The 24,906-nt window shown below is 44.8% G+C and overlaps 1 protein-coding gene across 1 annotated transcript in view; it reads left to right on the top strand.

Annotated features, from left to right (window-relative positions):
* LOC121096959 (histone-lysine N-methyltransferase MECOM-like) overlaps positions 1-24,906 on the top strand; it is a 153,979-nt gene that overhangs the window by 649 nt on the left and 128,424 nt on the right. The window lies entirely within an intron of this gene.

Genomic DNA, 24,906 nt, shown 5'->3' on the forward strand with positions numbered 1-24,906 from the left:
CCCTGCCACGGCCCTGCCGCGGGCTTCTGCCAAAACCTCCCCCCCCCGGCACCAAACCGCGCGTGGGAGCGGAGCGTGCGCGGGGCGGCGGAGCGGGGCGGGGGGGGCCGCCTCGCGTGGCCGGGATGCCCCACGCCGGGGACACCCGGGGGGGGGAGGGGGGGGGCAGAGCGGAGCAGTTCCCAGCCTGCTGGAGTCACCCGCTAAAAGTTGATGTAAATGTTGTAATTTCAGGCGTTTTTCCAGCACTTTTTATACAGTTTGGCCGCCCGAAGGTCTGTGTTCCGCGAGGCGAGGGCTCGGCCGTCCACACGCAAAGCCCGACTTATTTAATTATTTGTCTTACGCTCACCCCATCTGTTTCTCCTTTATGATAGGGATCTTTGCCTTTAACTGCTGCAGTGTTGGGGCGCTTTTTTTTTTCTTCCTTTCTTTTTTTAAAAAGAGGGAATCAACAACAAAACTTTGCCAGCTTTCGCGTCCTATTTTAAAAGCAGCTGATGTCTTTATTTTCTCTGACACATCTGGGCAAGTTTCATTTGATATCCATGGCGATGGCAACTCACATTCCCGAGTGAAAAAAAAAAATGGGCAGGAGAAAAAAAAAAAAAAAAAAGTCAGATGAAATGTTGCATAAGTTGCGTGACGTAAAAAGCAGATGGTTATTTACTTTTTATTTGTGAAGGGGAAAAAAATAATAGAGGAGCGTGGAAAAAGGGAAGCGAAAGATGTCTCCGGATCATCATCAGCTTTTCTGTGAACCTAACAATAACAGCAGCAACCTGCATTTGATTAGGTGATATTAAAGTGGATAATCCAGCGCCCACAATTTGAAAACAAATGTTGTTAAATCTCCAGGTTGCCATCCCTGCTTTGGAGCTAATTATGGAAAAAAAATCTCACGTGCCCGACAAAATCCGTCAGGTTTCCTTGCCTCTCCCTTGCTTGCCTCTCTGCGCAGCGATGCAGGGCTGCTCCTGCTCCTGCTCCTGCTCCTGCTTCTGCTTCTGCTCCGCGGGCGAGATCCGACCGTCTGCAAAGTTTCTGCTCTGGGCTGCGCGTCTTGGCTTTCGCTGCAGCAGCAGCAGCAACAGCAGCACTTTCCACCCCAGACAGATGCGTTGCATTAAATAATCCTTCGGCTACAATCCGCTCATAAAGGAAATAATATTTTAAAAAGCTGGGATTTTTTTTTGGTATGTGTTTCGCAAAGCTGTTTCTTTCACCCCTAAGAGCGTCTCAGTTTCATGGCAAGTGGAAAGGAGGGTTAGAGGCGACCCCTGCAATTTAGTCGTTCGAAAGGAAAAGTTTTTAGCTTTTCAGTTCTTTCTGGCTGGGTTGGGAATAGAAAATACTTTGTAGCCTTCACCCTCTTACGTGGAAAACGGTACAGATCGGGATCAAGCGTGCTTCTTTTATTATTGCACTTTTACTGCTTTGTGCGTGAAGGTAAAATCGCCCCGACTGCGTGGCTGGCGCTAATAACCCAGGAAAGCTTTGTCCTCTTAATTAAGGGAGGTTACCTGAAGCGCGCATTTTCTTGACCTCGGTGTAAAATTGCTAAAAAATAATGTTGAGGCTTTGGTGTCGTCCACCCCCGCCCCCCCCCCCCAAAAAAAAAAAAAAAAGTAAAAAATAATCAGAAGAAACACAAAGAGCTACGCAGGGAATAGCTATTGAGTTTTCAAAATGCCCAGCTGTAAAAATAAGGGAAAAGCCACGCTGAGGTCTCTCCTTGCCACACTTTAGGGAGGCGGCCGGTGAGAGCGGGGCCGGGGCCCGGCGCTGCGGGCCCGAGGGATGCGGGCCCGGCCGGCCGCAGCCGCGCTGCACCTGTGCGGACATCCCGCTCCGCTCCGCACCGGGACAGGACCCGGCCCCCGGGGCAGCTGCTTTTCCACTCGGGTGGGTTTGTGCCCGTCTGGTGAAACCGTATCCCCGAATAACCCCCGCCCCACCACGGGCCGGCGCAGCCCTGCAGCCGGCCTGAGGTAGCCCCCTGCCACCCAGTAGCCTCATAAAGAGACAGAAGGTGATCAGATTAGGGGAACACACGTGAATAAGGAGGCACTTGTTACTTTTACACTTTATCACCACTTTTTTACAGGCAATTTAGTGCAGTCAAGGTAGATCCAGATCCCTCTAACCATCTGAGATAGTAAAATAACACTTTCCTAAGTTTCAGCAGGTTTTCCTGCGCCTGTAATTTGCCTCAGTCTAGTACTTAAAAGGCTTGATTGAAAAACAGAGCTGGCAAGTTTATTTGCCTGTTTAAGACTCTGTCCGGGAATTTGTTTTCGAGCAGGGAAACGTTTGCCATGTCCAGGCTCCCGGCCCTCGCAGCGATGCTGTTTATTTGCCACCGCTTCACCATTACCTCGGCCTCAGCGCGCCTCCGCTGCCGCTGACACCGTGTGTCGGTGCCCCCCCCAGCTCCGCCGCGGGGCCCGCCCGTCCCCGCCGCGGCTGCCAGCGGCTCGGCACAGCCCCGGCACCGGGCACCGGGCACCGGGCACCGGGGCGCTGAACGCCGGCCCTGGGCTCGGCCCGGCCCCGCGGCATCCCCGGCGCGGCGCTGTCCTGTCCCCGGGCGGCTTCAGCGCGGCGGCTGCGGACACGGGAGGCTGCGGGGACGGGCGAGACAATCCCATTACATGCCGGGCACATTTTCACCAGGCACTTCATTAACCCTTTTCAGGGCGGAGAGCGTGCGTGTGGCTTTTCGCTCCCTCTTTCTGCTTTTTCTTCTTTTTTCCACCTCGCTCTCCCTCCTTCCCTTCTCTCTTTCTCGCTCTCTTTCTTTCCCGTTCTCTGTGTCGCTCCCCCCCTTTTCTTTTCCCCTTTCTTTTCCCCTTTCTTTTCCCCTTTCTTTTCCCCTTTCTTTTCCTTTTTTTTTCCTTTTTCTTTTCCTTTTCCTTTTCCTTTTCCTTTTCCTTTTTCTTTTTCTTTTTCTTTTTCTTTTTCTTTTTCTTTTTCTTTTCCTTTTCCTTTTCCTTTTCCTTTTCCCTTTTCCTTTTCATTTTTTCTTTTCCTTTTCCATTTTCCTTTTCCATTTTCCTTTTCCTTTTCCATTTTGCTTTTCCTTTTTCCTTTTTCCTTTTTCCTTTTTCTTTTCCATTTTCCTTTTTCCTTTTTCTTTTCCATTTTCCTTTCCTTTCCTTTCCTTTCCTTTCCTTTCCTTTCCTTTCCTTTCCTTTCCTTTCCTTTCCTTTCCTTTCCTTTCCTTTCCTTTCCTTTCCTTTCCTTTCCTTTCCTTTCCTTTCCTTTCCTTTCCTTTCCTTTCCTTTCCTTTCCTTTCCTTTCCTTTCCTTTCCTTTCCATCTCTATTTCTCTCTCTCCCACTGTCTCTTACTTGGGGTCAACAGTCACCACTCAATTTGGGACCAACTTTGTGGTGCTGCAGTAGGTGACACCGCCTGGGGCTGAGTCCATGGCCAAGCTCCCTGGTGCCTTCCAGCTGCTCCCCGGCCGTGCCGGGCCAGCCATGGTGCAGGGCAGAGAAAGGACATAAAGGAAAAAGACGGTCCAAAAGGCAAGCTCATTATTAATACAGCCCTGCTTGTAAATGAAAAATGTAACCCTTGTTAATTAACGCTGTTTACATGGGGTACAAGAAACTTAAGAAATGTTTCTACAAAGGGGAAGGAACTGTTTACAAAACTCTTTCAAAAGTGTGACATATTGCTGCAGTTCCAGCACTAAAAAGCCAAACACACTTACACGCCTTTGAAGTTGGCTGGCTGAGGCAACATTATTTGAGTCGGATTCAGATATTGCTTGTGGGTATAACTAATGGCTTTTACCTAGTTAGTGGGCTGGGAGGGGCGAGGGCCTGGGCGCCGTGGCCATTGGGTCCCTCTGGAGAGCTGGGGCTGGCTCCCTGCCAGCTCTGTACAATGTCAACATTGAATATTTGAATTCCCAGACTCTATTTAACAACTTTCTAAATAAATAAACTCATTGTGTGTCTGTGTTTAAAATTATTTCACCTCTTTCATGAAAGCTACAGCATCTTATTACACCGGCCTCTCAGGCTGCTTTTCCCCCTTTTCTTTCCAAACAAACACAAATGGGGCTGAGCACAGGGATTTTTTTTACTGCCTCATATCTCTCCCTCTCTCCCCTTCTCACTTTCTGTCTGTCTTCTTGCAAAGCATGAGTGGAGCTGCTCAGACATCCCACGATGTCCTTAGTGGGACGGCTCTGTGCGCCCTGCTATCTAATCATAACTAAAACCAAAGCCAGGTTCACCAAGTCGGTTAAATATTAATCATTTCTAAAAGGAGGCCCATGTGAGTGCCATTGCTGCAGCGGTGCCCTGTACATACTCAATCATTTTGGCTGCTGTACCATAGGCGGGCTCCAGGGACAGCTTTCATTGTTGTTGCCATAAATGGCTATTAGTGTTCATATTCACCTATTCACCTAGTTATTTAAGTGCACATAAGTGTGTATGTGTCTGTGCTTACTGTATACGTGTGCATATGTGTGTGTTCATGACATAATCTTTCGGTTTATGCACAGAGATATATCTCTCTGTGCGTGTGTATATATATGTATAAAATACCTATATATGTACATGCACATACAGAGAGAAAGGCAAGTAAATACATTTGATATCTGCGATTGCAGTTGATGTATGTACTGGTTTAGAAAGGGACTGTGGCATGCATAGGCTACAGGGGTGCTTGCAGCCTGTGTACCTACAGGCTCAGAAATCTGGGTGTGTATAGGGAACACAGAGTTGGTATACAGAAGCCTATGTGTTGTTCCCTGGGATGCTTCCAAAATGCACTAATTGCCTACTTCTGTGGTGGGAGTATTCATTGTCAAATATTTATTGACTTCACGTGTAAGTAAAGGTGTCTTGACAGAGAAAGTATTTCTGGCTGTCCTGGGGAGCACAGATCCCTGATGAAGCTGTGTAAGTTGTTCAAGAAGAAAGTGGAATGAATTTTCTGTCAGGACAGGTACATGCTGCGGGAGGATAACTGAAAGCATCGGTGGTTGCTGCAGCCCAGGGTGACTGAGGAAAGGGCAGTGGGGAAGCAGATGGAGTTTCATAAATCTCAGCTGATGAATCCTTGTCCACATAAATTGCCTTGCTTTGCAGTAAACCACTTTCTAAACACATGTACTGTAACTTTGGAAGGGCTTGTTCAGACACTTAGGTTTCCGACCAAGAATTCATGATATTTGTTTATTTAAAATTTAACTATGTTTGCTGTCATTTTTTTGGAGCAACTCAATGCTCTTTTGCCGTAACTTGATACAATCAGTTTTACATCATTTCAGTTTAGTTAGGCAAGGAGTGTCTTATGAAGAACAGAAAGAGGTTTTTAATCGTACGTGGTTTTCAGACTAGCAGATACAAATGTTGTATTATCTAGTAGGCAGAGGTAGAACTGGACAAATGCAGATTAGAAATACAGTTTATATTCTAAGTAGTGAAGGTATTTAACCAGTAAAACAATTTACCAAGAGCTGGGTGGATTTCAACATCACTGGAATTCCTTTGTCTTAATTAAGGTTGGCTGTTTTTCTAAAAAGATATGAGCTAATCCAAACAGGAATTAATTTAGGGAATTCCTGTAGCCTATATTGTACAGGGGGGCAAACCAGACCCCTCTTCCTGGTTTTATAATCTGTGCACCTAGTTAAAGCTGTGTTGTTTCAAATGGAGACATAAGCTCAAGGCTGGGATCACAGGAATGCACTTAAAAACTAAATGGCCATTAAAAAAACCTGGGTTCAACTCAGGCAATGCAGAACCAATGTCTGGCTCAAAGTCTTTTCCATCCTTACCACTGCTTACCTGTACCACAGGCATCCCTGGAGTCATGCTGGGCTCAGGGGTGCCCTGTCTCTGAGTGTAAAGGCAAAGGCAAAGATGAGTTTTGCAAAGATGGAATGGGGTGTACACGCTGAGGTAAGGATACAGAGAAGGGGGTTTGGGGTCACAGAGGTTTGGCTACTGTTCTGCCATGGCTTTCCAGTGCGTTCTGCCATGTTAATGTGCAATTGGTTACTGCTGCAGTTCTTAACAGCCAGACCAGGAACCAGATAAGACCAGCAGAGATCATGATATGGACCAATAAGCATCAGAAAGCACCTCCGGGCCCCTTTTGCTGCAGGGGCTGCTGGAGGGAGATGTTTGCTGGCAGATAAACTCAGCTAGGTGAAAGAAACAGCAAGGTGGGGAAGGGGATGGAGAAGCTAAGAAGTGGATGTTGTTGTCCTCAGGACTCTGTCTCTTTGCGTTGCCATTTTAAATAAAAAAAGATTCAAATTACGAGGGTATAAAGCCACCCTGCCTGGTCATTCATTGACTTTATGTCCCTCCCTTTTGTTTGCATTTCCAGGCTATAGCCAGACATTCCCTTCTCCAGGGCTGCTGGAAGAAAAGGCAGCCACAGAGCCATGTGGGAGGAGGGAAGCTAGGCTGCAATGAATATTGTATTCAATGCTAAATATGTAACAAAGAGAAAGAAATGTGAGCTAATCCAGCAACAGGAGTTGGGAAGTGAAATACAATTCATTTTATTTCAGGGTTTAATATTGTGGTCTGTTTCAGTGAAGCATTATCTTTTAAACTAGGATATATGCAACGACATAAAACCCCACTACCTTAAGGGAATGTCAAAGTTTGATCTCCAAATAAAGGAAATTCAAAGTTAAGGCTGAAATGTACCACATGGCCTCCAAGTCCTAGGAACAACAGGAGGCAAGGAAGTAGCTAAAGGTATCAGCTGCACTTTAAAACGAGTCCAGCAACTACCAAGCTTCCAGTGCTCATTGCAGATACACAGCATGGTTCGAGCTGGGATTTGTATTGACTAGAGAGAGGCTGGCTCAACAAGATCTGCAATGATCTTAGTCTTTCTGGAAACCTTGGCTGATCTGTGATGAGCATGAGAGTTTTGTGGTGGAAGGATTACAGGTCTGGGCTTAATTTATGCAGTGGAAATGTTCTGTCCCCTTTGGCACCAACAGCTTTTGTTTAGAAAATCTTACACTGGAGCAGAATTTTGGTTCAGAAAAGAGATATACCCAAGTTATGGCTTTATTCCTTTTCTGAAGAATTGCTTGTATGTCTGTATGGGTGCGCTACTTTTTAGTCCTGTTTAAACTCCAAACTAAATTTAAATTGCCTGTAAGATAATCTGCAGAATGGAAACTGCCACACAACCGTAGCCCTTGCTCCCTGACCCAAACCCATATTCCATTGCAAAGCAGTGCGCTGCTCTGTTTTGTGATTACAGTAAGTTAGAAACCAGAAGAGCAAGACTTCTATGAATAGGTTATTTTTGGCAATTGCATCACCAATTATGTATAAAATTTCAAAAAATATGAGTTCTGCCAGTTTGATCTCCGAGAGGGCTACAGAAAATGAAAGCTTTGAGACTGTTGTAACATCATACTATTTTGTCTATTAGATGTCATTAGATTACCAGAATACTGAGACCTTCATATCAACCAATCTAACAAAAATTTCCCAGGTGGTTTAAATTAAAAAATTAGCCATAAATATATTTTGTATAATGCAATTTATTATGGATGTTTATTGTGTGCAGTGGGAAAATGTTTGGTTTCGGATGATCTTACTGTATAACATGTGTCCTACTGAAACTGTTTATACTGTGGCAGCCTGCAAAGGCCCCAGACTAATTCGGAGACTGGCCGGGCTACATGCTCCGAAAGCCACAGGAAGGCAGAGCCCTTCCCCTGGAAAGCCAAAGGGGCAAAAACATCTTGTATGGGACATGTACAATGAGAAAAACTTGTCAGCGGGGAAAGACCTGAATGATAGAAAAAACAGGAGGGTGCTTCAGGGCAACGTTGTTTACTAGGGAAAATGGGATTGAAATGATACCAACTCTCAGCAGGTCTTGTTATACTGGGATGGGGGGCTCACCTGTGTCCAAGGGATGTTTTGCTTCCTGCATCCCAAGTTTCATCAAGTTTCCCCTTACCTCGGTTTAGCAAGTAGGGCTCTGTACTCACATCCACCCATGACTCCAGATTTGCCCATCTGCAGTGGAGAGCAGGCACTAACCTAGGGAACTAGGGGTCCTGTGATGGACATATCCACCTTCCACTGGGATGCTGTGACAGGGAGCTGATAGTTTCAGAAAAACATCTCCTGCCCCCTCTCCTGTTCTTTTGCACAAAGTCCGCATGCTGGCAAGAGTGGAATCATTCCTCAGTTTAAAAAATAACCCTCAACTCCCTCTGCCCCCCCAAGCTCCTTCACACATGTATTAACACCAAACTGGCAAAGCCAATGGAAAAGGATTTTGCATTTTGGCAGCAGAGCTGGCTGAGCGCTCACCGCGGGCCTTATCCCAAACCCACTGGAGCTGAAGGAGCTCGTACCGACTTCAACGGGCTTTGGATTGGGTCTGGCCAGGAGGAATCTGCTTCTCTTTGTCCTTTTTTTTGGGGAGGGGGGGCGGTTATCAGCAGCTTTTGCTCTGTGGTGAGCCCCAACATTATGATGTTGTAACAGATACCTGGATTTACATCAGTGTAAGTGAATTAGGTTGGCCCTATAATCTGGCCTCATTTAAGAGTCATTTTAACCATTACAATGAAATATGAACACTGTTGATGGGGGGACTGTGGTGACTTCACATACTTGTTTCCCACTGTGCCCCATCCATTCCCTGTGCTTTCCATCCCTCCCATGGGTCAAAGGACTGCTGCAGGCTGTAGCAGGCACCTGGGGGGTGCAGGAGGGGGGGGGGGGGGGCTGTCCAGCACTCCTGGCTTGTGCTGCAGAGCTCTGCATCCCAAGGACTGCAGTTCTCCAAACAGCCTCAATTTGTACCTTCTAAACAAATAGCTTTCCTGCTGAAATTACGTGGTGCCTCTTGTAAGTGCTCTGTTTAATGCCTCCTGATTTCACCTCAGACAAACAGAAGGTATGTGAGAGGCAAGCACTGACCGCTAGAAAAAAATTACCTAAACATGTTTAAAACATGGTTTGAGTCACCAGTGGTGCTTATATTTTTGATTTTAAAACCATTGAACATTTCCAATGTTTGACAGAAATGATTAACCTTTCTCTCTTGAAAACTCTTTGTGATTTGAACTTATTGTGGCATGTTTTATTTACTTGCACCTTGGTGAGGAATTAAGAAATGCTTTTAGTGAGTTTTAATCTTTCCCATTGTCTTTGTGGCTCTATATAAAGGGAGAAAAGGAAACATGTTCAAAAGAATTTTGAAGTGATGTTTCTATTTTACTTTTTTTAGGCTCTTGATATATTTTTGGCTGCAGGGACTGGCATAGAGGATTGGTCTAAGAATACACAACATTGAAAAGCAAAGGCATATCAGCTCTATCTGAGTTAACAGCACTGCTTTATGCTTTTGCTGTTTCATTGTTACCGTGTCATGGTAATGGTAATTCACAACATTAATGAAAACTTGTTAATTGAAAAAGGTAAACAGTATTATATGTTTGTCCTGATTTTTTCAGTTCTTATAGTAAGCAATATCTCAGTAGTCACTGGCTGCCTGCGTAAGAGCTATTAAGGATTTATGCTTTGTCTGAATAATTACTGTCCAGGAGTTTGTGGTACACGGCATGATGGAAGATAGCAGATAAAGCCAAGGTAACTAAGAAATGAGGAAATGATGTACTAGGTCACTCCAGATGATGCAGATCAGAGAGATCTGAGGACATAAAATTGTGCAGTGTCTTTAACATCAATGACCAGGCTCAGAATGAGACAAAAGGTGAAATTAGCTGTACTGAACCAATGCCCCAAGTGAAAACTGAACGAAGACTGAGCCAGAAGGGGTAGAACAGAGTTAGATCTAGGATGGGGTGCAGCAAAGCTTCCCAAATAGTGCTTTCACACGCACCATGCTGAAGGATCAGCCATGGACCAAACCCAGAAGATTTATGTTCAACCTGACATTATTATTTATTATGACTTGAATTAAAGCAGCGACCGCAGAACCCAGCCAGGACTGGATGCTTGTTGTGCTGAGCTCTGTGCAAACATGGGCAGCCTGCGCGGAGCTTAGGCCCTAAGAAATGCAGATTAAACTTTGGGCCTGCTGCCCTACGTATGCAATTACAGCATCGTTGGAGGCAGTAATAAACCCCCAAGGAGAAATAGTTGCTTTGAGGAAAGTCCACGGAGTCAGGACTGTGGAGTTCTAGGCTTTCGCTTGCACATGGGTGGATGTGCTTCAGCTTTAATCCCATCAGATGTCTACTTTTGCCAGCAAATGGCCCCCTGGCTCCATTTTGGATGACCTTATTATATTTGGCTGTGTCTGTAACCTTGGGTGATCAAGCTACATTAAACTATGAGTATCCTTGCAGCATCACCCACTTGCTTTCAAAGAAAATAACTCTGAGATTCACCGGGAAGGAAGAGGGCAATACCGGCAGATAATCCAGCTCTATAAAATCCCCAGGCTGTGGTTCCAGCCCACTTTCCACCCAGGCTCTGCAAGAGTGATGTGAGCAGTGTGGCTGGCAAGTGCCAGCAACCAAAAAGTCCCCCAAGCCTATAAGTTTTATTAAAGTTCCTTTAAAGTCTGTGCCAATAAAAAGGGTCCACACAACCTCTGAGTGAGGCTTCATAAGCTCAGTTTTATGTTCAGATAATTTGGAGCCAAACCATCATGGAGTTCACAGAGAGAAATATCCCACGGAGCATCACAAACTGCGAAGAAAATGTATTGAGGAAAGAGAGGACTGATAATTTTATGGCTTTCCTTGAAGTTAGGTGGTAAAATGGGCTTTATTTAGTAATTTCCTAACTTCTGATTGCAATTTTGTTACCAGTGCAATGGTTTTAGATATAATATTTTGTAAATGGGGAGAAATGTTAGAAGCCAAGGAGCTACGGCTTTGTGCACAGCACGTGGACCTGCTGTGGGAAGCAGTGCCATGCATTCCTGGTTCCCAAACAACTTGATTTTTGGATCAGGCCTCTGGGCAGGGCATGGCAGTGGCACTCCGTTCTGCTGTGAAAAGCTGTACGTTGAGCCCAGCATGGCTGGGTAGCCCTTGGGACGAATAGTCCTTTTAAAGCCACGTCCAGGGATGAGCAGCTTACACTTATTTTTGGAGGGTGAAGCATTTCTAATTTGAAATACCTTTAAGAGCCCTGAGTTTTACAGATGAGGTGATTGTCACAATCTCAAGGCTCATCTTCCAAAACAGAGGCTATTAAAATCACATGTCTTTCAGCCTTTTGGCCAAGATATGTGTGTGTAAATCTACATCCAGGATTCCTTTGATGGGATTTACAAGATAAATGTTTGTCCTCACACAAATAGTTATTTTACACTAGGCATGGTTCATCTTTTAAAAATCTATTTTACAATGTAATAATTCACACCCACTTCTCTTTGGGAAGTCATTTATAGAAGGAAAATTAAATGTGGCCAGGCATTAGAGGGAGTACTGCTGATATATGCAACAACTCAAAATGTTGAGGGAAGTGATTATGGGTATGGGAGAAGATGCCGTCTTGACCTTGGCGGTTTGTTTATTAGATACTAAATCATGGACATTTCTTCTTCCAGTTATAACTGGTCTGAGGACTCAGATATAACCTTAAAAGCCCTTTCTGGGGTTTTAAACAGAATTTAGACCTCATCACTGCTCAGTACTATTTATGTAGCTTGAATGAGGAAAGGGAATGTAGAGGCCACTGTGGGAAAGGGAAAAAAAAAGGAGAAGAAATTAGAGAAAAAAGGAATATTCATTCCGATGGCTGTATTTCCTTTTCAAACTATTGCCCTTCCTGGTGCCACAGAGAAGAGAATGAAAAAATACTTGATGTCTTTTCATCCACTTTGCTTATGTATCTTGTGCATACGACAGCCACTAACCATCAGTCTTGTCCTGCCAGTCTTCTGTATTTCCTTGGAAGAAAAAGGCTATCTCTCATTGTCACCCTCAAAGATAGCACTGGAAATAAGATGGAAGTGACCAGACAGTAGGCAGAGATGGTGTGAGGGAATGGACTGGGAGATGGGACATGCCTGATGGACTGCTGTCAGACCCCTGAGCAAAAGGAGGCAAACAAATCAGCTCTTCTGGCACCTTTCTGCTCAGGAATGTTAAAGTAATCCAGGACATCTGACTGAAGAGATGATCAGTGTTTTTCAAATACAAAATAGGCCCTGAATATGCTGTTCTCCATGGTTTCCTCTCCCCAGTGCTATACCAGTTCTATGAATATACATATATATACACACATACATACACAGATATAAATATATGCATGATCTCGGCAAGCTTAATATGGCTAACTCATCTCCATGCATCCTGACGTCCTGCTTAGTCTCCTGTTTCAGAGGCTCAGTGTGAACCAGGGTGCTGGGCTTACTCTTCAGGTCCACATATTTCTTCCTCTGGGTTCCTGCTCTGCAGAAATAGCTGTGCTCTGTGGGTCGGTGAAGATCCAGCTGAAGCTTGCGAGGGCTGGAGGGAGCAGTGTTGCTTTAGGCTCCCTGCCTGCGGAGTGACATATCAGAAGTAATAAGTCTGAGCTTGAGCTGATGTCTAACAGCATCGGAGAGCAGGCTGGAAGGCTGAACTTCTGCAAAAATGAAAGCAAGGAATTTAACAGCAGTAAAAAAGAGGTTAAGGAAAGAACAAAAAGGAAAGGAAATAAATGTGATATGAATGGCTAGAAAAACAGCTATGTCCAAACACTATCCTCTGCTGCTGTATTTTTACACAGGACTGAATTAATAGAAATACATGGAGAATACACATTAATGGGGAAGAAGACAATTTCAGAAATTATCTGGATCATCTCGATACAGAAGATATTTTAGCAAAAGATATTTTCTGTGTGTTCAAATCTGCCAATAGCTTGAAGACGTATTCTGAAGGAGGCTAGCAAGAGAAAGTGTGTTTTACTGGTGGGGTTTTCAGCCAAACTCTCTTGCTCTTGGAGTTTCTTATCCCTTTCTTCTCCAAGATACCTTTCCCTTGACTGTCAGAGAGGCAGAAGCAGACAGACCTTTCCCCAGCCCATCAGATGTGGCCTGCCCAGCCATACCTCCTGTCAGCTGCAGGAATCACACAGATAGTGCAGGCTCAGAGTTTTTTTTCCCCCCTTACTATGCTAAAGTAACAGCCGCAAAGCACAAGGAACTAAACTGGTGTGAGATCAGAACCGGCTTTGGCAGGGGCTGGACTTGATACGGCTCTGCTGGCTGTTCATCCTGGGATCCATCCAGGGTGGGGAGAAAGCAGACACAGGGCAGTCTTCACTCTGTCAAGATCTTCTCTAGCTTCTAATGCTTAAAAGTGGAAAATATTTACAGCTCTTTAAAATAAGGGGTTTTCTCTCCCTTTTGGATTTCTAAATGTTCCTGGGGATTGTGTTCTTCTGTGAGTGTTACTTGTTTCAGAGTATAGGATCACAATAAGACAGCCTGGACTTTAATTTCTGTGAATATCTTTATAGGCTTGTTTTCATAGCTATATAACATTATTTTTTTCTATTCATCTCTCATTCCACTTCCTGATATATAGAAATATCAGGCCTATGCATCAGTGACTTGTGTTTTCTAGCCCTGGGTGCCATTATCAGTTTTTAGCATATATTTGCAGTATTACAGCTATGCTGATCTTGGTGGCTTTTAAAAAATTATATAATATCTTAAAAAAAACCCCACTCTGTGATGTTGAGGCATGCAACACCAGTTGAAGAGAAGCAAAAGATTAGACTTGAGTCATAGCATTACTGGTTTCCTGAACATTCAAGTGAGGAAAGGCAGTTAACTAAGTTGTGTGGTGGGGTTTTTTTTGTTTTTTTTTTGTTGTTGTTGTTGTTGTTTTTAAGGAAAAGCAAACAAAACCCAAACCCAACAACCAGTGTAGAAGAGAAGGACATCTGCTTTTATAATTATGCATTAACAGGCTGGGACTGTGCACCACCTGACGTTGTCCTCTGCAGCCTTTGAAGAACCCAGGCTGCCCAGCTGATTTCTTCCTGTGGTTGCATCAGGATTTCTCAGGTTTTCCAAGACTCACCCAGTACGCTTGTGCACCTTACTTGCCAGATGGCCTGAGAAGTGATGGGAGGTGGGGGTGGTGGCTGATACAAGAGTGAAGATCATTCAGTACAAAGAAAAAAGAGACCTTGTGAGCGTGTGTCCTGCCTCTCCTGAGCTTGACCTCCACGCAGCTAGGCAGGAACTTACTCAGCTGTGTCACATCATGGTGAAATTGGGTGCTCTGTTTTGGGATTGTTTGCAAGATAATTAAAGAATGTGAAGGCTGGCTGCGTGCTGGGTAGAAGACATTTTCTTTGTGCCAAGTGTTTTGCTGTTCATCTGGTAGGATACCATGGAAAATATCGCTGCACCCTGCTCCAGGTGGGTTTGTGGAGCTGCCATCCCAGGTACCGCTCAGCTGGTGGTGGGTTGGGGCCAGGGGTGATTTGTCTTTCGGTCTTTGGGACAGTGTGAAGCTGCCTCTTTGCTGCCTCGCTTTCCCCTAGTGCTGCCTGAAGTTGAAACTGGGAATATTTCCATCTTCTCAGTGTAATTGCATGCTATGAAAGCAGTCTCAAGGTGTCATCCCAGAACTGGTATCAACAAAATGCTATTCCTCCTAGAATTTGGATAGAGGCTACAAGAAATACTCTGATGTTTTCTTGAGAAATAAGTGTCCCCCCCCAACCCCACAAAATTTTCAGTTATTTAGTGTTGTGTCTACTGGCACAGATTTTTTGTCAGTGTTTGCTACAAAATCCTAAAGCAATAAGAGGAAGACATATCCTGCACGCCATCCCCTGGTGTTTTTCAGATGATGATAGTGATTAGCTTGGGGAATGAGGAATAACTCTGTTCCTATCACAGTCTCCCCATCCACAGCTAAAGTGTTATGAGAGTAACTGTTGGATGCTACAGATTGTTTTTGTCCCTGCCACAGCCTTGAGTGCCAGTGCCTCCATTGTTTCCTCTTCCAGCTCTTTGATTCTGCTGTGTTCTGTGTACTTCCCTCAATGTATAGAAATACATATGAAAAAAGAAAAAAAAAAGTATTTCTGGCTGTGGCTTTAGATTGCACAAGTCAGCAGCAGAAGCCAGTGTGTTTCTTCAGTTTCATGCTGCCTTGGTCAATAATGTGTGAGAATGGAGACGGGGAGAGTTTTGCCTGTTGAATTTGCAGCAATGGAGGTGATCGAATAGCACCATCTCACTCTGGTTTTGGTTAATAAGCAAGAAAAGATGTGCTAATCCTGTAGGAGTGTCTAATAAATCCAGCAGAGTCTGGCTGTGCTGTGCCACAGGGACTTTGCTGACCACGGTGGGGGTGAGGTGTGTGCTAGAGGCTGTTGCTGTTGAGGAGCATCCTCTGGAGAGGGCAGGAATTCCTGAAAGGGCTGTCTAGCTTCTTGTGATTCCTCCAGTGCTGGGCTGAGGGGATTTCCCTTGTCGGTGCTAGTGTTTCCCACATTTATGGGAACCACAGGCTTTGCAGAGCCAGCAGCCACCTCTGGTCTGAGCAATACCAGAAGCAGGAACTTGTTGATCCGTGTAAGGTATGCTAGAGCCACAGAGTGGTAGGTGATAACTTCTGTTCCTGATGATTTGAAGATGACTTTTTCCATGCATGTGTGGAAGGGGACTTGCATGTCTGATGCCCCAGGTAAACGGGCAGGTGACGTTAGAGACTGGTGCATGCGCTTGAGCAAACGTGTGTGTGGCTGTAAGCTCTAGCGCGTTGTAGCTAGGGGTTCAGCATGTGGTGCCTGTTTGCTGGACTGGTCTGTGAAAAACCTAGAAATTATTTTCTGACCAAGCTGAGGCATCATTTGCCATTTAAAGCTGTAAATCTGTGTTTATCCAACATTAACAGATGTAATGTAAATGAGTTCCTGTGCTCTCTGCTGGTTCACTAATGGTGCTTGTTTATAAGTGCTTTATGTTAACAGCTATTTGATGGTGCCCATTAGTTTTTCCTAGGTTAATGTTATATAATAAAGCAAGTGCTAGCCAAAAGCAATAGTAATACGATAAACAAAAAATCCAACTGCTGGGTGAGAAATGTAATGGAGCGAGGGCTGAATTCTGGTGGGAGTTTGGTTTAATCTAAAGGTTAAAAAAGTTATAATTTGGGTTTAAGTAAATTGGCTCTTTAGTCCCAGAGGTCTTGCTCTTGTACTTCTTGTGCTTCCAAAGCTTCCACTAATGCCGATGGGAGTCTTGGGCGCACAAGAAATGCGGGTTCAGGTACTAAAGTTACAGATTGGCTTGGACCAAAACCCCTAATCCAAATACCTCCGGCTTTTGAAAGCATTTGCCAATTGGATTTGAATCTGGACACAAACATTGTGGCTTGAGCTCATCTGAGCTCACTTACATCTGTGTAAATCTGTAGTATGGCCCCAATCCAGCAAAGCACGTAAATATGTGCTTAATTTGACTTCAAGGGGACTATTGTGCGCTTAAAGCTAAGCATGTGTTTAAGTGCTTTGCTGGACTGAAGTCCAAATACATGGGAGTCAATGAAATGACACCAAATAGCGCAGTGTAAGTGAGATTTGAAATGAACCAAAATGTTTGTATTTCTACCTGGAAATGAACACCCTGTTCATATCCTACATTCACTTTGTATTTTCATCCATCTGCACATAATGTATTCTTTACGGTAACCTGTCCATTCACAATCCAGTAAAAAAGAAATATACTTTGAATTTTCTTGCTCTATTACTCATATTTCATGAAATGTGTTCTTATGCCAAGTGTCTGTTTATATATATTTATACATGTTGTTTCTTTATTGATATTGGCAAGATACAAGAAGAAAAGAAATATTTTATAGTTAAAAACTTGTAAACAGTTTTATCCATCATTTAAAACATTTTTTTAAAGAGTTTACCTGACATGGTCAAATTAAATTATTTTTGGTTTTGCCAGTCTGACCAAAAAGAAAAATATTTGTTAAATATATAGGTTTTTTTAAGCTGCAAATACATGTTAAACATGTTCACAATTAAGTCACATGCGAACGTGCCTTTAACTTAAGTACTAAATGCCACTTTTGTACTTTAAATCCCACTTCTAGTGATCACCACACTACGTAAAGCTGTCAATGAATATTTTCACATGAATACATTAATACCAGTTAAAAGATTGTGTATTGCTTGTTGTGAGGAGAACACAAAAGGGTTAATTGAGCCCAGTCCTGTGAAGGTGGCAGAGGCATAGACTAGAATTGGGAATTAAACCCAAAACAAATACAACAAGAAATAGCCCTTGTGCCTGTGTATGACGACCACAATGCAGACATAAAGAAGTGTAAGCTGCAAACGTCTGTAGGTTATTAATGAGGTAATAGAAGCAAAATTAGGTATCAGCAGGGTTTGGCTTTGTTTGAATAAACCCAAAATCTTTTATCTCAGAATGCTCTAGGAAAGACTCATAAGCTGTGATTTGGTGGTCCAGGCTATGCCCTTCTTGGTTATGGGAATTGACCCATGCCGTTTAAACTCACCAGTGTTTTCCACTTAGGGCAACCAGATGTGGGATCAGATGCAGAGAATGGCTGGCTGGGAAAAGGTTTGCATGGCAGTTTATGAGGAAAAATGCTTTTGTGTGCTTACTTTTGAATCAAAAGAATATATTGCACTTCAGCTTTGTGTGTCTGGAGAGTAGATGCTATTGTCTTGCAAAGCCAATCTTAGGGAAGCATGTAATGGCAGTGCTGAACCCTCTCTGTGTCCAGTGCTGACCGCTGCAGAGGGCAACACTGCCTCCTCGTTGCTTCCAGCAGCTTCCCTCTGGACTTACCTCAGCCTGGAGGAGAGCAAAGCTTGGTCACAGGCCTCTGATCAAGGTTTTGTATTTGTTCCTTTTAAGAGTAAACTTTTCTCCAAAATAGAGGGAAAAATACTCCTTTCATGACTCTCTGAGGGGCTGACAGACAGAGATGCTGCTGATGCAGTGCGTGGAGTGATCTGCCCTGCCCTGATCCCTCCTCAGCCCTACTGTCACTTAAGTAAGTGGCAAAACTCCCATTAACTTTAATGATGGAGAATTGACCCTAAATGGATAAGGTTTTCCTTTAAGAAAAATCACTAAAGGATTCAATTACACCATAAATGTATTCAGTGGTTGTGAAGTGATTCTGGTGTGCATACAGCCAAACCCTGAATTCCTTCTCAAGTAAGTGTCTGGGTGAGGATTGATTACAAATCCTGCTCTAAGTTACACCCGAACAACTCCCCTGGAGCTGATGGCATCACTCCCTGTTTCCCTTGCACGGGCAGTGCAGGGAGGCTGAGCTGTACTGTCGCATCCCGCTTCTGCTCACCTCAGATGGGGGCTGGGAGGGATGGAGCCTATCCCTGCAGATCTGCAAAGCTCCTTGCAACCCAGAGCAGCACCTGTGGTGTGATGGAGGTTGCACCAAGGGTGGTTTTGGCCCTTCAGCCTTTGAAGAGCTCTGGCATGATGTAATCCCAACTCTGTAAGCTGCTGTGGGACCCTCGGGTTGGGAGATGCCTTATAAATCTCGGTCGCCGGTTTTTGTTACCTGCCTGCTATGTTACTTGACTAATGACTTAAGGTAAAGAATGGATATTGGAGAAACAGGTAATTAACAAGAACATCCTTCTGTGTTTTCTGCTCAGCTTCCGTGACTAGCATTTTCAAAAGCTGGGCAGATATGATTTGCAGCCTCCCTTTTTCACAAATGCAAAGGCAGGGCTGATGTGAAAACTGGCAATCCCTGAATGTTTTCCTAGTTTCCTGCCCTTGTGCTTGATGCAGCTAGGGCTGGTTTTCCAGAGAATTGCAGGTATCTGCCTTGATGTGATGTTTTGGAGCTGCAGTTAGTTTTTTTCCGGAGCGTGGGGTTGCTTTGAGAGTGGCCCGATGCAAGTGCATTAGCAAAGTGAGCCCGCTATAAAATACTGCTGCATCCAGCTGCCCCGTCAATAGGTCAAGCTATTTGTCTGATGCAGACAGGGTGTCTAGCTCTCCTGGCAGAGTCCCTTGCTTTGGCATGGGAAAACCTGTTTTGTTTAGCACTAGGGAAACAATATGTATAAATAGTAATGCCTGAACCTAAACACTCCTGTTGTCTTTATGCACAGGGTGCTGCGTTACTGGTTATTTTATGATAGATTTTTTTTTTTCTCCCCCCAAAGGACTTGAGTCCCAGCCTGCGGAATAGCTGCTGTTGAGTGGAAGCATTCCTGCTATTTTCTCCTCAATTCAGAGGAAGCAATGCACTTGTTGTGTTACCTTGGTGAATCGAAAGTGGTTTTCACTTCCCTCAATTAAGCCTCCTTTGGCGCTGGCCCCTCCAAGGTGGAGAGCAGAGCGCACTCAGGAGCACTGCCACTGATTTGAATTCCTAAATTCCTCTCCTTGCAAACTTCAAAGGCAAGTATATTACTCTGTCTAAGAGGAACCAATTATGTAAACCCTGGGCTATTCGGAATGTTCCATAATTATTTATTTTCAACGAAAGAGGTTTTAACCTAAACTAGACAGAAAACTGGCATTTCTCCAGTTATTAGATTCTATTGAAAAAGGTATTAAACAATGGGCAGGGTAACAGGGTAGATTAGTGTCCCTTCATCTTCCTGACCTGGGCATGTGTCAGAGCTGTAGTGAGCTGACAAAAATTACTTTGATTTGATGACCATTAAAGGTCAGGAGCAGAATGGGATCAGACGTCTTGGTTGAAGCTGAAGTACACAACATTACATATTGATAGTAATGAAGTTGTTTTATTTAATAAGCACCATCAGATTTAAAGGCTTTGTTACAGTATCGGGGCTGGGAGGAGGAGAGAGGCAGCCAGGATATGGGCTGGGGGAAAGAGGGAGAGAGAAAGTGTTCTGGAATGAGTGAAATATGTCCCCGGAGTAATTTTTTATTTTATAAACTGAATGCAAACCTGATGGAGAACTATGGAAATGAGCAGTCATGCTGGATACATACACACACTCTCTCAATATTCCTGTACTGTGGGTAATGAAAAGTGCCTTCAGGGATAGGGTGGCCTTACCATTCATCAGTGCCATAGCCTTAAGTGGGTAATAACTAAGAGCTCCCATATCTGGTGTGTATATAAATTCTAGCTCCTCAGTATATTTGCTGCAGACTGTATTTAATTTATACAATTCCTTAGCTTTAAAGCTGTCAATTGATAACATTCAATCTGTGAGCCTGACTGATAAAAGGGAAGGGAAGAAGTGCTCTCTAGTGGCTAGAGCAAGAGAAGGGTTTGGGGACCAAGGATCTGTGCCGGGAGTGGAGTGGTACTTCACCTGGGCTTTCCTCCAAGGCTGAACCCCACCCCCACCCCTTTGCTTTTCTCTTTACCCCTTTGGGACACAAGGTGGTCGTTCTGCTTGGCAGGTGTTGCATGTATCTACAATCAGCAGACAACCATCTACCATGAGGATGAAGGTATCACTTTTGCCTCTAATGGTGACGGGCCTTCCCTTGTGCCTCTGACTCTTGTGAGTCTGGGAGATGCTGAGAGCTGTGACTTTCCCACATCCATATTCCAGAGCTGTGTGTAGGGTCAGTCACTGTATGTGGGAGGGTTGGTGATGGAGCTGACTGGCTTTTGGAAGGAGCAAGAAAGGAAGGAAGTCCCTAGCACAGCAAAATAAAGGGAGGCTGGTACGCTAGGGCTCTGCAGAAATTAGCTGTCCCACAGATGCACAAGTGGATGTTGAACTTGGCCAGCATGTGCAAATACAAGAGCTGACTCTCCCCTCAGACACAGCAGCGATGGGGGATGCAAATCTCCACGACTGAATGATGTGCCAGTCACTCAAACGCTATAAAGAAAGCCAAGCTCTTGCACTTCAATAACTTTGGGAAGTTGAAGGGAAAATGGCCAAGCAGTTTGGAATTCAGCTTGTGAACCCAATATTGCACATTTTTCATTGCACAAAACAAGCTGTTATTAACAGGGAGCTTTGTTCTTGATCCACATTTCAAATGCCCTTGTGTTGGGGAGGGGCTGGTCCAGAGCTTGGCTCAGCTTCCCTTCATTGTAAGATGTACTGGTTCTTCCTGACCCCAGGCTGCTGCTGGGCTGCAAAGGCTTCCAAGCACCTGGCTGTCCCACACAGGGCCTCTCTCATGGCACAGTGACAGCACCCATGCGGGTGGCTGTGGGTCCCCGCTGAGGCTTGCAGCACTGATGAGACTTGCAGAGGTGCAGCTCTGCAGGCACTGGTGATTCCCACTGGTGCTGGACCTGGTATGAGGCACAGCAGGTACTTTGTAGCCCAGTTTGGGCTCTGTAGGCTGGAGGTGGCCCTGTAGCCTGGTGCTGCTGGTGGTTTTGGCCAAGGCATTGGGCAGAGCTGTCGATGGGGCACACCATGGGTGAAGGATGTGGCAGGATAGGTGCTGGCCAAGGCAGGTCTTCAGAAGAGCTGGCATTTGTTTCCCCAGTATATGGTTACATATCTTCCTGATTGAGGGGCCAGGAGGTTACCCTGGCTTTCAGGGTAATTTCCTTCTCTATATGGGACTATGAGAAATGTCATGCCTTGCATGTGGAAGATTTTAAAAAGTAATTTAATATATTGATTGGGAGAGAACAATAATGAGAGTGGACTGGATGGTGACTTTGTAGATGAGGCATCCAGAGACTGTTGTTCTTATGAAAGAGTTGTGGTAGAATGCTGGTGTGGGCTTGTGCATTTGCTGGTTTGTGTAAGGGGAAATCCCACTTGCCCTGATGATCAGGGTCAGTCAATTTGTTGAAGACTATCTTTGCAACCTGGCTTCCAGGATTCACCAGAAACTCCAAATAGTGCCTTGAAATGCAGCTTGATAACATTCTTTTTAATTCTGAACTGCTGCACCTGTTGCTTAGGCTGCAATGCTGTGATTAGATTCAGAGGGGTAACACACTACTAGTGCCTGCAGGAGCAGGACAAATATTCTTACAATTGCTAAAATAATTGGGCAGGATTATTTGCACCCAGATGGTGTTATAATACAAGTTCATCTGTAGTCTTAAATGGCTGAAGCCTTGATGTTACCGTTGAATGAGGCCACAGAGCATAGTTCCCCACAAAGTTAATTGGCTTCAGACAGCCAAGAGTGGAAAAGATTGCGTGATCCAGGAGGTGCTGGATCCGGCCAAGAGCAGTGTGGGATGAGCAGGAAGCATGGCATGGGGCAGACATCCAGGAAGAGGATGTGAGGAGGAGTGGATACCACGTTCCTGGAAAGCCGGCTCCCAGCGGAGACAGGGTGCTTGTTCTGAGCGCAGTAGCCTGCAGGTCAGAAGATGCACATCTAAGTGGAAATGTGCTGGTCTGAGGTGGATTTGGGTTTGCTTTGGGCTCAGATTCAGAAATAAAACGTGTTTTTTTGTTTAGCAATGCCCCATCCATGCACCTTGCTGGAGACACCTTGTTTCTCAGTGAAGTGGGGAAGTTGGCTCTTGTATCCACTATGTACTTCTCCTACAAGGCTCTTAACTGCTCCCTACATCTGTGACCCAACCTCTTCAGGCAGTCTGTTTTTCAGTCACTGCTGAGCACCTTATTTGAGCAAAGTAACTTCATTAGAAAAGGGTCCCAGTGCAATCAATAAACAAGCAGTGAGTAAAGACAAATAAACTTGAAATGGGCATCATGATTAACCTGCTTGGGGGAGAGTAAAATGGTTTAGCAATGACTGAATATTTGGCAAAGAAATTTTCAGCTGGCACCTGCTTTGCCTAAACTATTTAAATGGGAGAAGAATCTCCTGAAAAATGACTCAAAATGGCCCAAATTGCAGTTCAGAGCTTGCAATAGCCCGAGATAGGAAAAAGAAGGAACATTTTCTGGAGAAGGGCTACAAGGTCTTGGAGGACTGTGATGGAAATAAACTTGTTGAAAGCTAAACAAAACCATGTACCACCCCAGTACAAAAGAAGGAAGGAAGGTGATCACCGTGAAACACTGCTGCACGGTGTGAAACCCCTATACCCTTCTAAGAATAAGTCTTCCAGCATATGGGTCAGGAAGCAGCGTGGCTTCAGCCTGGATGCCTAGCAAAAAAGCAAAGTGATTGTTTGGTGGTATGTTAATATAGCAGGTGCAGTTTTATTTAAACAAGAGGTAGCTATTGTTTTCTGGAAGTGTGATTTACAGGCTCATAGCTTATCCCGGAGGATCAGGGTGTTAAGTCATGTACGTGTATGTGTGTTTTAGCCCAGGGTGGCCGTTCCCCTGTCTGCATCTCTGAGCCAGGAGGAACTTAAAAGGGAAGGGCTCTGTAAGCTCAGAGACATGAAGTCAGGAGGGTTTGTTGGGGTGTAATAAGTAAAACTACTGAATGTGGGGACCTGGATTTGGGATGAAAGGGACGTGTGTTATCCGGTCCATGTTACGGTCTGGGAGGCTTGTGCAGGACCTCAGCTGATCTCAGTGGGGTTTAGGTGTGAGGATTTGTGGAAAGAACCTGGCCTTATAAACATTGCTTGCCTGGCAAGCCGTGAGAGAGAACAGGAATTAGCAAATATCTTCATTTCTGATGACTTCAACACGGTACCTCTGTGGCTGAGCACAGAAGTGTCCAAAAAGCAATACATGATTTGTGTATTGGCAAACAGCTCCCTGAGATCTGGCTTCTACCCTTTCCCTGTCCTTATTGATTTTGCTTTTCTTGAGCTTCCTCCTGAGTGAATGGGCAGTAGGAGAAGCCCCTTGTCCCATAGCAGAGGTACTGAGCTATGCAGGTTGGAGCCTGGCCCACCCCCCGCAGGGAAGCCAAGCTGGTTCCCTCCCATGGGGCTTTAACCCCATGGCAAGGGGCTCCAGCTGGTGCTTGCTATTGTGGCAGCTCTATATGCTTTACTTGATTTGTGAGCTCAGTTATGTTAAAAGGCTAATACGAAGCCTATCTTTGCATGGCAATGTGTTTGGGTGGACTTTTTTGCAGGGGGAGGGGGAAAACCCCAGTGCACTGGGCTGGTGGGCAACCATGTCTGGTCCTGCTTAGCTCCACCGCAGCCTTTTCATCCTACCTGTACCTTGTCTAAATTTCATTGCCTTTGTGCAGAGTGCAGGTAGGGATACTGTCAAACTCTTATACAGCTGGTGGTTATTTATATCTATTTGTTTTCCCTCTTCTGCCTAGACAGCATCTTTCTAGAACAGTTAGGTGTTCTCTGTTGTGCTCTGAGTCCAGAAAAAATTTTAGACTGGGTAAAATAGTGTATTCCAACCCTGAAAAGCTTGCTGTGTTACTTTAATTAGAAGGTGGTGACTTTTTTTTTTTCTTCTTCTTCTTGGCTGGAAAAAGAGACTTTAGGCTTATTTCTTCGATTTTACTCTGCTGTAGACTGGGAATAGTTTCACTGGGATACATGCATTTACACCAAAGAGGAAGCAATGTGAAGAAATGGTTAAATGAAGGCAAAAATTGTGGTTAATCCACTTACACAGATTATCTTTGCAGATACCTGTGTTACGGAGTGACAGACATTTTGTTTTCCCTCCTTTTAGTGTTGGAATTGAACATAATGTGAGTGTGGTGGTGGTAACACTAGACTTGCCCAGCAGCTGGGTCTGCCCCAGGCAAGCAGGTGCTGCCTCCTGCAAGCCATGGCCAACCCCTCAGAGAAATCCCAGCCAGGATGCTGCAAGGCTATGCCAGGGTGCTGCGGAGGAGTTTGGACTGCAGCTCAGGTCCGTATGCAGTGCCCCATGCCAGCAGGGCTGAGCCCCCAGACCTCCCTCCCTGCCCTGTTCCTCACTTGGTTCAGACCCAGAGACTTAATGCTGCACTTTCACTTGTGATGATTAATATTACTCTAATATTTGTCTGATGGTAACTCCCACCGACGAGCAGGGCAGCGCCCTGTTGTGCTGCTCATTGTACAAGCTGTAGTAAATGACTGTCCCTTCCTCAGTGAGCTCACAGG

This window comes from Falco naumanni, chromosome 13 (genome assembly GCF_017639655.2).
Source record: "Falco naumanni isolate bFalNau1 chromosome 13, bFalNau1.pat, whole genome shotgun sequence".
Classification (NCBI taxonomy): Eukaryota; Metazoa; Chordata; class Aves; order Falconiformes; family Falconidae; genus Falco; species Falco naumanni.